We start from the raw sequence: 8,764 nt of genomic DNA, 5'->3' as shown, positions 1-8,764 counted from the left end.
CGCGCGGGGGGAGAGGCGGGGCGGTCCGTTCCGGTGGGTGTGCGGCCGTTGCGGCCTGCGCAGCGGTCAGCTGGGCTCCGGCCGGGCCTTGCCTCGGGCCCTGAGCAGGCCTCGGGCCCGCCGCCTAGCAGCGGGCTTTGAGCAGGGCCCGCGGAGCTGACGTGGGTGCAGGCAGGGGTGACTCCATTCCTCGCCGCAACGCTGCCTCCCTCGGTACAGATACCTGGTTGAGGGGCACCAGCGTTTTAAAAAGCCAAGTGGATCCTTTGCTGCTCCTGTTCCTTTCTTTTGGTACATTTGCATTTATGTGGCTGCTTTATAAGTGTGAAGTCAAGTCCCAGTCTGTGTAGATGCTTCACGTAGCAATCAGGGAGACTTTAGACCTGGATTTAAAACCTGGAGAAAATGGGAAAGTGTGCCTTGTGGAAGCACAGAAATTTGGCAGACATGGGGAACTTGGTCTCAGAGAGTACTGGAAATGGTGCTTAATTTTTTTTTTGTTGTGTTTGTATTCCGAGGTCAAAGTCCCCTTTTAACAACATCATTCAAGAATTTCAGAGCAGGAAGTGAAAAATACAGTATCCAGCTGAAAACACAGGAGGAATTTAGGTCGCATGGGTTGGAATTTGCTCAAGAGGCTAGGGCTAACAGCCTTAACTCTTGTGCAAAATGTTTATCTTTTGGACCACGCAGTGACAAAGACTAAAATACCAGTTGCTCATTGCCGGAGCTGTGGGTGGGTGTTTTTCTGTATAAAGCTAGAGCTCAAAACCAAGTGGTGATATCTACTGTTATTTCCTATTTTAACAAAGTTAAAAGTTAATCCTTTTTTTTTTTTTTGCTAATCACTAGGTTGTGTTATTTAGGAAGGAAATCTGAAGTATGTCTCTGTGTTAACCACTCTGTAAACAATAAAGGATGGCAGCTGCTTCATCACTGTACAAATGCAATAGTTTGTTTACCAAGAGAATGGTTTTACATGAGTTTTCTTCACCAACAATAAAACCAAGCCATAACTGTGGCGAAAATCTGTGTAAGTGTAAGCCTGTTCTTGTTTGGGTTAGAAATAGGTGTAATCGTACAAACAGCCCTTTTTATCTCAGTGGTTTTCATGCCTCTGAGCACGTTACTGTGGGGGTTTCTGTCCTTTTTTTTTTCCCCCTTATCAATTATTTTGGGTTTTCCTTCCTATTTTCACTTTACCCAGTTTGTTCTCCTGGGAAAGCATTTAAAATTACTGTCCTCGTAATGCATTTAACTTCCCTTCTCTGCCACAGGGTTCTCACTCGAGCTCTTTGCTGTTCGTGGTGACTTACAGAGGCACAAGAGCATTTCGAGCAATTCCGTATTTTTTGACACTTCTTATCTTTAAACCACGATGTTTATTGATGGTCATTTCTTTTTATCGTTAAGTAGACCCCTGGTTTAATGACAGGCCAAATATTGTGTTCCTTCTAACTAGCTTTTTTGGCAGAGCCAAACAGTGACACATCAGTGGATTTTTATAATGTGGGCAATTGTCCACCAAGAAATTGACTGTCAGTTCACATAAAAGTCAACACAAAAAAAATAAAATATGAACAATACTTGTGGAAACAATACTGGTACAACTTGTAGCAAGTATTCCCTCTTGTGAAGAAGGGTTCCTTCAGCCAAGAGGAAGAGAAGAAGCTCTGATTAATGTAATTGAAACCTTAGGTTTGGAAGAAACTAAGAACCAATTCCTCTTGAGCTTTCTGGTGGTATTTTTCTGATTTTAGATTCTGCTTTATGTTCAGCTTGCAGAAGCGTAATGAGATATAAGAGGAATTCTGCATTTGTATGGGAAAAAAAAATGTGTCATGTTTATTCTCTTACTTTTGTATTTGACCTCCTTTCTGTTTTAAAAGTATGTTCTGAAGTGCTTTGACAGACCAGCAGTTGCTTGTAGCAGTGCTAATCAAAGGTCACGATAGGCTGAAGTAGACAGCTATTTATGGCACCAAATAAAAGAAGATATTGGGACAGCAATGGCACTTTGTGGTTACTGAACAAGCAAGCTGCACACCAGACTTCTGACTGAGGAATTCTTCCTCTTCTCCCAAACAAAAATCTACGCCCGTCCCTCTTCGCTGGGGCTTCCAGAGTTCTCTGGGGGCATTGCTGCGGCTCATCTTGTATGATGCCTTTGGAAAAGATTGGTTTTTTTCCCCTCCCTCCCCAGTGCTACAAATAATTGCTACCAGTTTATCTTTGTGGGGCAACTATGGAAAGAAAATGATACGAGTGAGATAAGCTGCTGATTAAGGAGTATCTGTGGTATGAAGACAGAACTCGGTAGGCACTTGGAAAACTCTCTCACTGTTCTAAAACAAGCGGCCCTGTGGAGAACCGTGACAGAGTAATTTATTCCTCAGTAGTCCTCCTGGTTAATTCCTCTCTTTACACAAACGTTGGTATGATTAAAAATACTTTTGCAACATTTTTAATTCCGTGCGAAAATGTGGGGAATTGAAGCGTTTCCCTGCAGTGTGCCCGTCAAACAAAAAGTGAAACCAGTCACAAACCAGCTGGTTATGTTGCTCGATGACTATCCCAAAAGAAATGAAAACCAAAACATTTTTGGTGAGGGATTGATGCAAAAGTTAGAAAATCTCTATGTTAGTAGATGCATCTGTGCCCAGCTCTTAAACCCTGGTTGACGCCGCGCTGCTTCATAGATGGAAATGAAACTTTTGACATTGCCGGTGCAGTAATGCCACGGAGCTTTGCAACTGGGTAGTGTGAAAGAGTAATAACAGAAGAGAGAAAGCAGAATTTTACCACAGACCCATGAAATACCATTTTTTTCCTTCCGGTTGAGCCCCTCAGAGGCGGCATTACATAGTATCGATCAACTCTCAGGAAACAGAATAGGCAGCCTAGCAGATAAGGAAAGTTTCTTTTAAAAAGAAAATAAAGTACAGCTTGAGAATCAAACAAGCTACTGCCTGGACATTAAAATTTGTTGTGAGGGATCACATCAAGGATCAATCTTGCAACATTTTCAATATTTTTGGGCCCAATCCAGTAAATCACTTAAGCACAAGCAGTGCTTTTGGTTTATGTAATTTTTTGTTGACTTATTTAAGCCTCTGTGTGACTGCCAGTAAGGAAAAGAGTACTTTGCACTCGCCCAAGTCTTTGGTTTATGCAGCATATATTTCGGATAGTATTTTGGCAATAATGGCGTGTGGGTATGTGGGTATATGCCATTTTGTGCAACGTCAAATGGTAGGATGTCATTCCTTTCAAAAAAGAACTGTTCTTCACAATTTTTATTTCTGTTGTAAAGCGCATTTATACCGTAGTGGTCACAGAACATTGTATGGATGGTTAAAGGATATTTCGTACTGAGAATAATAATGAGCCCCAAATACAACACATGCACGCTGGGCAGTGTCTGATACTCTTACTCTCGCACTCAGTGTGCGTGTTGCTGTGTACTGTTGGTTGGAGAAGGCATGACAAGGCGCTGTTAGTGCCTTGATACATCTATATTTAATAGCTGAGATGGCAGGCAGTTACTGTATCTGATGGGAAAATGCCTAGTGAGAACTTTGCCCTCTGTATCCCTTTAATTGATAAGCAAAATCCAATAAAGTTATCGCAATAACAAATAATTAACATGAGTTTAAAGTCTTTAGCATATAATTACTATATCTAGACACCATATATTTAGACTTTTCTATTTGGAACAAAGCCAGAATCCAAATGCAGCAAATTTTAAAATTTAGCTATTATGCATGTATTCCAAAACTCAGATGTAATCTCTACCTTACATACTATCCTGAGTTTAATAAAGTCAGGGGAGGGGCGTGGGGTGTCACACTGAGGTATCAGACAGTACTTACTGCACATATAAATTAACATTCAAAATTAAGAAAAAAATTCCCATAGAAGTAATGTATCAAGAAGTTGCAAACACCATTCAGGAATGATGCTATACCTCTTTTCTGTTACTAATAAAGGTAGAGGTTGGACATTTCGTTTTAGTTTCTCTTGAGATGCTGCTTTAGTTACCATTCCACACACCAACACAAGACTTCTTTTCATAGTCGTAATTTTCCATCTTTCCACTTTTGATTCTGGTTGTATGAGATGTTGGAGTGAGTGAGACTCATAGAAGCAGGTAAACTCCATTTATGCTCCATACTTACAGGTACAAAAGAACATATGCTTAGATAGAAATCATAAATATTTGGTAAAAAGAAGATTTTGTAGGGATCTGTGGTCTCTTACATTGCAGAAATAATGGTTTCTCATTAGGAACCATTCTTATGATAAGAAAAATATGGTGTGGCGTATTCCTGTTATTCCTGTAGTTGTTCAAATAAGGATTAAATGAACAACATAAACAAAAAAATCTCTGTATGTCTACCGAATGCTTAGAAGATACCACAGAGACTGGTTGTGAAAACTTGTATTTAACAGGCCCAAAAGTGTGTCTCGTCCATCTTTTGGAGAGGAAACAATCCGAATACTTTATTTTTCCTGTCTAGTTGGTTCCTAGCCGAACTGTCCTCGGATAAACCATGTGGTGTCCATGTGAAAAGCATCCATCTCATAGGCTTTGGACAGAGTTCAACAAATTGATTTGACAACCATATGGTCCTCTTCATCCACATGAACCTTGAAGAAGTCTGACTTCCTTCCAGCCTTAGGAGTAGAGCAAGGGAAGAAGGGAACTGTTCTTAAAACTTATAGATGTATTCTTAAGCGTGCTAGATGAGAATGTTGTCAAAAAACTGCAAGAAATGTTGTAGATTTCCAAACTACTGCCATTTTCTCAGTTTTGCTGAATGCATCTCTGCAGGCAGAGAGTTTGTCATTGCACCGGAATAAACCTGAAGGGGAGTGTTGTTCACAAAATTATATCCGTTACATGTTATGTGATGGTCATTTTCATGTCCATAGGATTTCTAAACACAAGGGTTGCTATGTGCGCACTAGAACTAAAGACGCTTGTTTTCTTATGGCTGAGCACCTTGTTCCCTTCCAACCTTGATCTCCCCCAAACCTTGAATTACATCCCTCACGTGCTGAAGTGGTTTATGTTAAATATGCTGGACTACTCGGGAGCTTAATTAGCTAATAGCAAGCAGGAGGTATAATAACTAAATTGTACTCACCTTTCCAACAGTGGGCGCTTCTTTGGTGTTTCTTCCGCCTCTCACTAACAGCCTTCCTAAAATTTGTAGGAATTAATGTCCCTTTGGAAGCCCTTATCCCTCATTCAAAGTTTACTGAAATTGGTTGAAAGGCTCGAGGGGAACTGATAGGCAGAGGGACAGCTAGACAACAGGATCATGTGAAAGCAGTGTCATTAAGAAACCATTAAAAGTTTCAAAACAGGGTAGTCTGATAGGAGAAAGGCTACTATGCAGTTTTGAAATGGAAAAAAAAAAAAAAAAGCAGAGAGACAGAAACAATAGAAAAAGATTATTTAAGAGTAAACCACAAAATGTGAAACAAACACAACATGATTTGAACCAAAACACAGATCCATTTCAGATCATGTATCAGTAGTTTTATCCAAGATTTATAAAAGAGCTTGTCAGAAAAGCTTAAATCTAAAAATATGTGCAGGAAGGAAGTTTGTAATTTTGCAAAATCAGTTTTCTTTTTCTTTCTTGGGATTGAGAGTTGGGGGTTATTTCAGACTAAAGAGGGATTTAACAGTGCAGTGCACAGAGTAGAAGGATTTTGGAACTTTTAGTTACATGTTTGTCACTCCAATCTTGTTTTTTTGCCAGAGTTTTTCTCAGCTATTTGCATTTTATTGCCAGTTACCTGCAAAAATAGTTCCCACTGTCAAAAAACTTCTCTAAAAAAATAATTATTCGTCTTTTCATGAAACAGCATAGTAAGCAAATGTCACTTTACATTGCAGATTTGTAAAGACTGAACTTTGGTAACTGCAATTGTGTTGCTATTCCATTATCTCACTGTGACAGGTCACTTCAGAACATACTCCAGATTGACTTCATGCCATATTGTATTTTATGTAGCCCTATAGCCTTTCTGAGAGATTACGTACATGTACAATATGTTTGATAAATACGGAGTAACTCATACTAGGACTTTTGTAGTAGTAGTGTTATTTTAGCTGGGAGGTTAGTAGTAGTAATAGCGTTTGAGCAATAGCACTGTCTTTGTAGCCAGGATGGTATAAGGCAATAAGCAAGCCAGAACTTGTGAGGAGGTAATATCTTTCATTAGATCTGAAAACAGGCTTGTATGCATCAAAGCTCATCTGTTTTTACTAGGCATATCTGTTGGTCTACTGAAACAATATAAAAGTAGATCCTTTATCATCCAGAGGCATCTGCTTTTTCTCAGCACACTAATTCTTTTCCATTTATTTTTTCATCCTATTATTTTGGGAGGCTAAATATAATTCAAGATCTAACTATATGGAAATAACATCGAGGGACCAAAGCTAAAGTTTATGCTGTAAACAAAAGTTTATTTATGTGTTTTGCCTTTTTTGAATATTAAACAAACTACACTTAAGAAGTCCAACTGACTCGTCACTACTTGTGTCTTTTGCGCTGCTCTCAGTTACAAATTGAGAACAAATGGACAAATCTGATACCAACAAGTTACTTTTCTTTTTGAAATCTTAAATACTAGAATGCTGTGGTTGTTCTGCTTTTAAACTTATTATGGGTTATTTCCTAAGTTAAAATGAGAGTCAAATGTCATAATGTCCCTTTAATTGTTTATCTTTCCTTGTGTTTGTACTTTTATATGCACATGTAGTAATACATCTTTAGGTGTACTTCTGTATTTTAAAATCTTTAACAGAAAATACAAAACAAAACAAAAATGAACAAAATAATGTATTTTAACTTCCCAGAGAAAAGTAGTTACTCCTTCATTTTCTGAAATCACAGAAAAAATCTTAAATCATATTTTGTGGTGGTTCTTTTTTCTATTCTCTGAATAAGACTTTTGGTAGATGAACCAAAATGCCATCAGTTCTTAAGGATTTTTATTTGTGACTATACATCATTAGAAAAAGCTAATTCCTTACTCTTCTCAGGTGGATAGTCCGACTGAAGTCCATGGATTAATGCCATTAGTAGTATTCATTTCACTGAGCAATAGTAGACTTTGAAGTTTTCCTTGAACCTTAATTCAAGGAATGTTACAAGTATCAAAAACATATGGCTGAAGGGCTGCAGCCCATTGCAGTTTAGCACAGATCTAGCCCCTACTTAGCGGGCTAAATCCATCATAAGTCTGTCTCTATTTCAAAGAAGAACGAGGGTCCTGACATGTTAAACAATGGTCGTTTCAGCTGGATACATCTCACCAGGTTGTAACCACCTACAAATGGGGCACCTTTGTGGGATGTTGCTGCCCGGCGTCCCTGGGCAGTTCATGGAGAAAGGCAGACAGTCGCCAAGCACAATTTGCCCTACTCCACCGTTGCCCTCTGGAGCTGTTTTCCTTTGTCCCAAAGCAGTGGAGACAGAATCATAGAATCAATAGCAGGTTGGAAGGGACCTCAAGGATCATCTGTTCCAACCTTTCTTGGCAAAAGGAAAGCGCGAATGGCAACGTAACTTTCAGCTTGCCAACATTAGGTGATACAAAATTCGGGTTCTCAACAAAGGGGGTGTCTGCCCAGAAGCAAGTTTTGCAGCTGCAAGCAAGCTGAGCAAGGAGCCCACTGACAAGCGAGTGCCTGTGGTCAGGGCCAGGAGGAACCCTGCAACTCACGTTTCCCTTAGTCAGCATGCAGACTGCAAGGGTATGACAAACTGCCCGGGCAAGAGGAAGAGAAATGTTCTGCTCAGAGCATCTGAAGTATTCAGAGACCAGATATAACGAGTAATTCATGCAGTGGGGTTGATGACAACCACTTATCTGTTTTACCAGACATAGATGAGGTGCCCCGGCAGCTAATGGGAGAGAAAGATAGGGTGAGAAAAAAGATGTGATAATGGGAGTCTGAGCAGAAACAATTATTTCCAGAGAACGGTTTCTTTAACTTATCCTAAACAATGGGATACACTGTCCAAATATTACCTACATAGTACTTGAGAACTCTCATTCTAATAGCAAACAGCTGTTTGATTCAATAGCGTTTATGCCCTTTGCTTAGCGTTCATGGACGTTTGGATGATTCGAATTTTGGTCAGCTGCTCAGGAAATGGCTGATCTTCCAAGTGGGTATCTGTCCTGCACATGAAGATACTCACTGTTTGACTTCAGTCAAGCATTATTGCTTGTTTCCCTCCTTCAAAGGCTTAATTCATTGTATCAGGGAGTAGAAATTACAAGATGACCATTGTTCCTTGTGTAGATTGAAAATTTTGGGTCCAAGTTGTTCTTGGGAGCCACACATAATTTTACTCTCTGAAAAATTGTTTTTAGATTGTAAAGTGAACTCAAGAAATGTAGGGGTCATTGCGCTGCACACATTTTTCATGTGTAGCATCTTGGAGTTGGCTTAAGGATGCTGAATTTAGATGCCAACGGTGCTTGCAAGAACTAGTACATGAAAGACTGGCTCAGTCTCATACATGTGAAGAATGCATCAAGATCATACTTGTTTGGTTTTTTTTTCCAGTTTCTACATGTGGCTGATACTTTCTTGTTCACTTACTTTTAAGGGTGATCAAAGGTCAACCTTGAAAGCCATATAGATGCCATATTTTGCTCAATAGCAAAATTTATTTTTGAGTACTTGTAAGTCATATGAGTACTTCTTACTATCTGGGATAAGTACCTG

This window comes from Calidris pugnax, unplaced genomic scaffold (genome assembly GCF_001431845.1).
Source record: "Calidris pugnax isolate Ruff unplaced genomic scaffold, ASM143184v1 scaffold25, whole genome shotgun sequence".
NCBI lineage: Eukaryota > Metazoa > Chordata > Aves > Charadriiformes > Scolopacidae > Calidris > Calidris pugnax.
This window is presented reverse-complemented; position numbering follows the sequence as displayed.